The sequence below is a fragment of the Suncus etruscus genome, chromosome 4, assembly GCF_024139225.1.
Source record: "Suncus etruscus isolate mSunEtr1 chromosome 4, mSunEtr1.pri.cur, whole genome shotgun sequence".
In the NCBI taxonomy this organism is placed as follows: domain Eukaryota; kingdom Metazoa; phylum Chordata; class Mammalia; order Eulipotyphla; family Soricidae; genus Suncus; species Suncus etruscus.
In genome coordinates this window covers 68729158-68736706 of record NC_064851.1, presented here as the reverse complement: position 1 = coordinate 68736706, position 7549 = coordinate 68729158, and positions in this window count along the sequence as shown.

Below are 7549 nucleotides of genomic sequence, written 5' to 3'. Positions count from 1 at the left end.
GCATTTATTTTAACCCTCATTCATTTATCTCATTTTGCAAATGAGGAAAGTAAAACATTTGTACCATGTTGCCACTGGAATTCAACATTAAACTTTTGCTAACATTAAATTTCACTATTTTCATAATTGCCCTATCTTGTGGGCATTTTCAGCATTCCTCTGATATTGTGGTATTCAAGATTGGTTATTATCACCTAAAAACTTTTCCTTTCATTTGTTTGGTGGAAGCTGAGGGAATAACTGGTGGTGCTGGGGCTATGTCTGGTGCAGTGTTCTGGAGTAATCATGTGGTTTTGGGGATTGAACCCAAGAAATACATGTTCTCCAGCTCTTTGGTCACCTTTTTGCATCCTATAGAGTTGTCACCATAGACTTCTATTTTCTTGTAGCTTCCCTGGGATTATAACTAATCAGCCCTATTTAATTTGCTTTTTAAGAGCAATGAAGACAATAACTTAAAAAAAAAAACTTACCCCAATTTCCCAGCCATTACACAATCCCGTGGAATCTCTGGGACTCTCAGAGACTTCTTCATGCCCTTTGTTTCCATCCTCTCTGCCTGATGCGCCATGGTTACTATGCTTAGTCTGCTTATTTTGGCTCCAGGTTTTGGACCCCAATTTCTAGCTGGCCTTTCAGATTTTGGATGCTGTTGTTTGTTTACTAGGCCTTGAACCTGGCTTTCTTTCAGCAGTAGGTTATTATACCCTACTGCTATTTAAATCTAGCCACCTGAATGCCCTACAGTTACTGCAAGCTCAGCAAGCCTAAAATGAAACTGTTTATCTATTATTCTAAGTCAGTAATTTTAGAGTCATCTATTTACAGGAATTAAAACACCACTCCTTGTTAGCTATCTCCTTAATATACTATTTACCTGTCAGTACTTAATTATCTTATTTTTTTATGTTGCTTCATAACAAGTTAACCCATATTTAGAAATTTGGGATGATAACAACACACATTCATTTTAGTTTGTATAAGAAGCAGGATTCCAAGCAAGTGTTTACTTCTAGCTAGCCCCTAGCTTCAAGAAGACCTCTACAGGACTTTACAATATGACCCTGGCTTTGATCTCCTCACAATGCACAGCGTGGTTCTTCAAGGCCACTGGAAAATATCCCTGCTAGCTTCAGTCACTGACTACTAAATTCTCTTTTAAGATATCATTCAACTAATCTGGGTCCATCCCATAGAGTCTCTCTTTTGATATACTCAAAGTTAACTATTAGGGAATTTGGCTGCAGCTCAACATTCCTTCACCTTTGCCATATCACTAAACATAGCTAACATATTTATCGATCTTACCCACCTTTAAAGAGAGAAGATTGCACTGGGTGCCTGTATCAGGAGAACAAGTATGCTGCCTGCCACAATATCTCATTACCACTTCCTGCTGTTTTTTTTATTGAATCATGTAATCATGAATTCATCCTATGCACTATTAGCACAGCAATATTTCCAGTGGATAGATATGGCCAAATAATTATGTAGTTGAATTCCTCAGAAGTTTATTCCTTGTCTTAACCAAACTTTACCAAAATCCAAGAAAAAACAATTACTTTCAGGGCAAGCCCTGAGCACTTCCCTAAGCACTGAATACCACCCAAGTGATATATGATTCTATAATCCAATATCTGCTACTTTCCAGATTAATTATATATTTGCTTTCCTTGACTCCCACTCCAAAATCATGTGTAAGCAAACAAACGTGATTTCCTAGATAGACCATACTTTTGATTTTTTTTAAGTATTGAATGGGATTATCTTCTATCCTCTTACTATAATATTCCCTATACACAATGCAATCTGACTAATAAAGTGCAACCGATTTTCCAAATTTTCTATGACCTTTTATAGATTTAGTTAGCTCTTCTGGATTCTATCAATACTTTTTACATATCTCTTCTGGCATTTCCCTGTTAGTCATTAACGAGCATAAGAAGGTGTTCTACCATGTCACGGTGTGCCTGTGATTTGGTGGAAGAGTCCCAACTGAAATGGGTTAATAATGAAGCTAAGAAATCTCTGGGAAAGAAAAACAAGTTCTGTGTTTTCTTAAAATTTAGGCAGGTCTGAAATTATCTGCATTTCCAGCTGGGTGGCCTGATCAAGGACTTTGCAAAGAGGTCAAGAAATTTCTCAGAAAACTTGGATTTGACTCTTGGCCAAAGTCACACTGGTTTCTTTTCTATAGGTCTCAGCTCTATGAACATATAAGGAAAGACAGTGGTATGACTTCATTACATACTGTATAATTGTTTTGGAATTGGTACAATAGTAAAACAAAATTAAAAGCAAGTTGTTTGATATAAGTTTGAGCTTGTATCAAGGAAATTTTGATGGCAGAACAAGTAGTAAAATTATAAAACAATATAAAATAATAGCATATTTTGCCAGAGCCACTCAGCCACTGGCAGAGTCACAGAATAGGATAATTTGTGTTTCTTCAAAAACACAGTATGGTGAGGCTGGGTGGTGGTGCTAGAGGAAAGGTGCCTGCCTTGCCTGTGCTATCCTTGGATGGACCGTGGTTCAATCCCCCGGCGTCCCATATGGTCCCCCAAGCCAAGAGCGACTTCTGAGCGCATAGCCAGGAGTTCCCTGAGCATCACCGGGTGTGGCCCAAAAACCAAAAACCAAACAAAAAAACCACAGTATGCTTTTTGGGGCTATTCACTAGAATCCTACTGCTTAGCATCCCTAAAATTGATTATATGCTAAAATGAATAATTTTCATCATCAAGAACTGAGTTTTTTTTCACTCCTAGGAGCAGCATACATAAAACTTTGAAAACAATGGGCATACATAATCTTAGGTGAAAGTCTTTTAGAGGTGTATTTAATATAAAATTAAAAAATCATTATATAGAAGTGTGTGTTCATGGATTCCTGTTCTACAAAATTATTTATTTTTGTTTCAGAGATGTTTGACATCACTTTTATGACTTCTTACTTAATGTAGCCTTCTTTGCCCCATGCCCTAAAAAGTGCCTATTATGCCACTGAAGCTCAGACAAGTACACAATGTGGTGAATACTTTCAAAGTGGCTCTAGTTAATTTTAAAACTACCAGCACAGGGCCTACTTTTGACTTTAATATATCCCTGGCAGCTATATCAAATTGGTCCTATTGACCATAAAACATTGGAGTACTTGGAATCATCAGACTCTATCCAGGAAGGAGAAAAATGTAAAAATAATTTCTCTTGTTGAAATCAAAGTTTGGCAAGATTACAAATATGAGTAGAAGCTCAGAACTGAATGTACAGAGACATTGGTCAGCAAAATTGTATATGATTAAATGGCTGGTTCCAATGTAATTCCATTAGCCTCACTTAAAAAAAACAATTAGAAAATTCAAATGCTGTATTTGTAAATTGCTTTTGGGAATTAATGGTGGTATTTTCTCCTCAACTAGAATACCTCTGTGAGTTGCCCTCTAATTTCCATTTATTTTTCCTTTATACTTGTGCCTAATCCACATGTGGATCTGAAACAAAAAGACTCACTGCAATATTTTAACTGTTAGGTTTATCATTCATAGAGGTCTTGCCATCCCAGCAGAATACCACTCCTGTGGCTGCCAACATAGAAAAGTTAGGCCCAAGGAAATGTGGTAAAATATTATGATTTAAATGTAGTCTTATGAAAATAATTCAATGAGAACCATTATGCTATAGTCTGTTTATTTTTGATCTTGAATGGAATCTTCCAGTGGTAGTCTTGTAGAAAATAATTATAACTATTGTAAATTTGCATCAAAACAAATTTATATTCTAACCATGTGAATTATGTAAAAATACACAGAAAAATGTATAAGAAACATGAGACAGTTGAGGATTTGAAAATGGAATCACTTGTCTTTTCTCCTGAATGCGTGCATGTGTGCGTGTGTGCGTGCGTGCGTGTGTGTGTGTGTGTGTGTGTGTGTGTGTGTGTGGTTTGTAGACTTTCCATACTTAAGAAGTGGATGTAGTTGTTTGTTAGATACTTGTCAATTCCTTTTAGGTAGAGGTGTTACTTTTACCTGGCATTGCTCTGGATACACTTATCAATTCATTTCAGACTAATAAAGCAAACTTTCCAGAACTTAGAATAAATCCTGGTAAATTACCTATGAAATAACCAAGAGGAAATAGTAAGTAAAACAAGTAAAAATATTACATGATTAAGATGAACACTTATTTCTCAATCGCATCTGTATAAAGACAGAGTGCAGTGATTATTTGTTGAGAATTCACAAATCGACAATGAGGCACACTTTCTTCAAGAATAAAACTATGCTGAAAATATACTTATTTTTAAGGTCTTATGTCATATGTAAATATAACTCCTTCCCAGATATCCATCAGTTAAATGAATATGACTGTTTGACATAAGAATAATTATTATGAGTTACCTTTATCAAGTCACTTAATAAATATGAAACATTGATCATTTAAGTTTTATATATATACACAAAGATAATATTTTCCTAGTTTGTGGTAAGGGTTAGAGATAATGTGTGTAAAGTACATACATAGTATTGGATCTGTTTGAAATTTACTGATGGCTTATAATCTATATGCTTATAGTGCAGCCTCATAATTTTGAATAGGTTGGGAACACAGCTTTAACTCATTTATTTTCAGAGCTTCTAATTTCAGTCATCTGCCTCAATAGAAAACTTGCAGCAAGTGTTCTCATGAATGCAATCACACTGTAGCAAGCTGGGCAGAAACCTTGGTTGATCATCTAAGCCTTGCAAGATGAATGGTTGAGATTCCTTGAGTGTCAAATGTGAATTTATACATTTTCTCTGAGAATTTGTATTTTGTATAACCAGAAATCTCAGTACACAGCTTAGCAGGGGGAGAATGTGATGAAACTGGTGTCTGGAAGGGTCGACTGACTGGATCACACCAAAAGCACGTCTGTCTTAGAGAGGAATAGAAGATGTTTCCCCAATCCTTTTTGTCAACACAGTGGGAGTTATCTGAATTTCATCTGGGTATTAACGGCTGTGTGAGTTGGGTTTCTCTCTGTTAGAGGAGCTGCTGTTATTGGATTAAAAACCCAGTTGTAGGGAAGCACTTAAGACTCCATGGGGGAGTTTCTATCAAATCACAGGGCAAGGGTTTTGTTTCTTACCTCTTTTCTAGGACCTTCCCTCATCAAAAGAGTGCTGCTTTTCAGGAAACGATATCACATACTGAGAGACAAAAAAAAAAAAAAAAAAAAAGAATTTCTTATTTTCAAAGTGCCAGACTAGTCAGTTTGTGAATTATCCAAAGCTTGTTTTGGTCACAGGTGCACAATTAAAACCATAAACCTATTTGGGGACCCAGGATTTATTTACATGGGGAGAATTTCTCTAGGAAGAGCAACATATTCTCATGTTGAGTAAATAGGCTATTTTATGACTATTAACTTATCTCCAGAACCCCCAGTTTAGATTCATTTGTGCCCCTTTTTCTTTTTTACCTTTTTTGGGGGGGCTATACCTAGTGACGCTCAGAGTGCGCTCAGAAATAGCTCCTGGCTTGGGGGACCATATGGAACGCAGCGGATCGAACTGAGGTCCTTCCTGGGTCAGCTGCATGCAAGGCAAAAGCCCTACCACTGCGTTATCCTTCCGGCCCCAGATTCTGCTTCTTTATATAGTTTCTGGTGGCCTTGTATTTGCTTTGCTATCCCAAATCAGTGCTCTACTTTGAGGAGGTAAGAGTTGGAGACTGCAGCTGGTACCACTGGGACATACAGGTTGGTATCTATCACTCTCTTGCAAGAGGGACCAAAAGCCTGAGTTCTAACTCCAAACATTGGCTCCCAGTGCTCTGCCAACAGGTCTATCTAGCGAAGAGTAATGCAATAATGCATTCAGATACCTTTAAAGTTTAGCATCTGGTTCTCGTTGACTCCTGCTGCTTTACAAAAACATTTGGAAGTTTCTATTGGATTTGGATGAGACAGAGATGGCATATTTTCCACATCTCCTGAAGCTGACACTGCACTTGGGGAACTTCATTTACATGCACATAGGATGCCGTCTGACTGCCTCGGACTGTACCTTTGAACAGATCCGATGGGATGCCCACATGCATTTCAATGAAGTTCCCTTAGCCAGAGCTGTGCTCCAAAGAGGCAAAGAGCAATCTTTTCTTGAAACTTGTTACCGCGACTATCTCAAACCAGGCACCACAATGAGAAATTCTTTCTTCTTGCTTGAGTGTGTGCCAGGAGGATGCCACATAATTTGGTTTTCCAGACCGAGAAAATTTATTTAAACATGGATTATTTGAAAAAAAAAGGGGGGGGGAGGGAGACAGGGCTTGATTTTAATCCCTGCTAACATAGAGGAAAGAATGCCTGTGTCACAATTCAGTGAGTGTAAAAATTAAAAAAGGCCGAGACCATTGTTTGAAAACAGGCGAAATAATTAAAATTATTATGGAATAATCACATATCACACAACAACCTCCCACTCTTATGAGCAACAATCCAAAACAACTCCTCCAAAGCGGGCCCAAGGGCAGAGGTTCTGTATATCATTCATAGACCATCTGTCGTGCAATTCCAGTCGAGCCTTTGCACTATTCTGAGGGCAGGCTGAAATTGCGTCCTGGCAGTTCTCTCTCCATTTGTAAACAAACAGCAGTGATGGCAGATAAATATGGCAAACAATAGGCATTTGTAACAAACTGGAAAGGGATGAGGAGTTTTGGAACCAGCACCTAAATAGGAAGTTTGGGGTCCTGTGTGGGGCTTGTGAGACCCCCCAGGGCCCATTCTTGCCATGTGGCAGCTTAAACAGACATCTGTAGGTTGAGCGAGGCTTCTTTGAGTATAGCCAAACTGCTAAGCTCCTGATTTAAATAAAGTTCTGTTTTTCTTTAAAAAAAATTATAGAGACACAACTGGTCCCCCCTCCCCGCTTATTCCAGTAAAGTTAATCATTGCTGATCATTATGAAGCTGACTTTTGCAAGTGCTGCTTTTGACTAAGGCCCATATTTCTCTAAAATTCTTCTCATTCCTGTGTTTGTGTCTGCTGGCTTCTTTGATAGTTTCATGGAGCTGTTTAGAGAGTCATCTTGATGACTGTGCTTAAGTGGTTATTTTCATTGTCCTAGAAGTGTAAGCTTGGTATGTTGGTAATATTAAATTAGGCAAACCTGATCTTATAATATCAATTTCTAATAATTGTAGTTTTAATTCATAAATTAGTAATATCAAAAGAACTGTAAATTAAAGGTGTTGTTTTTATTGTTTGGATAAACCTCCAGTTTTAACTTGGTGCTCTTTTAAGGTTTTTATTCCCTGTGCAATATATATATATGCACAAGTTGATAAGCTCAAATAGTAGTAGTCCCTATTCCAAATCTTTCTCTATCACTCATACACATATTTACACATACACATATACCTACGAAGAGAGAAATTTGTCAGTCAAAAGTTTGTGAAAGGTTTCACAGCAGATTCAAGACTAGATCACACAAAATATTATTCTAATAGTCAAAGGTAAGGTTTTTTCCTCCCTAATTTTGCTTCTATTTTGGGTAATCAAC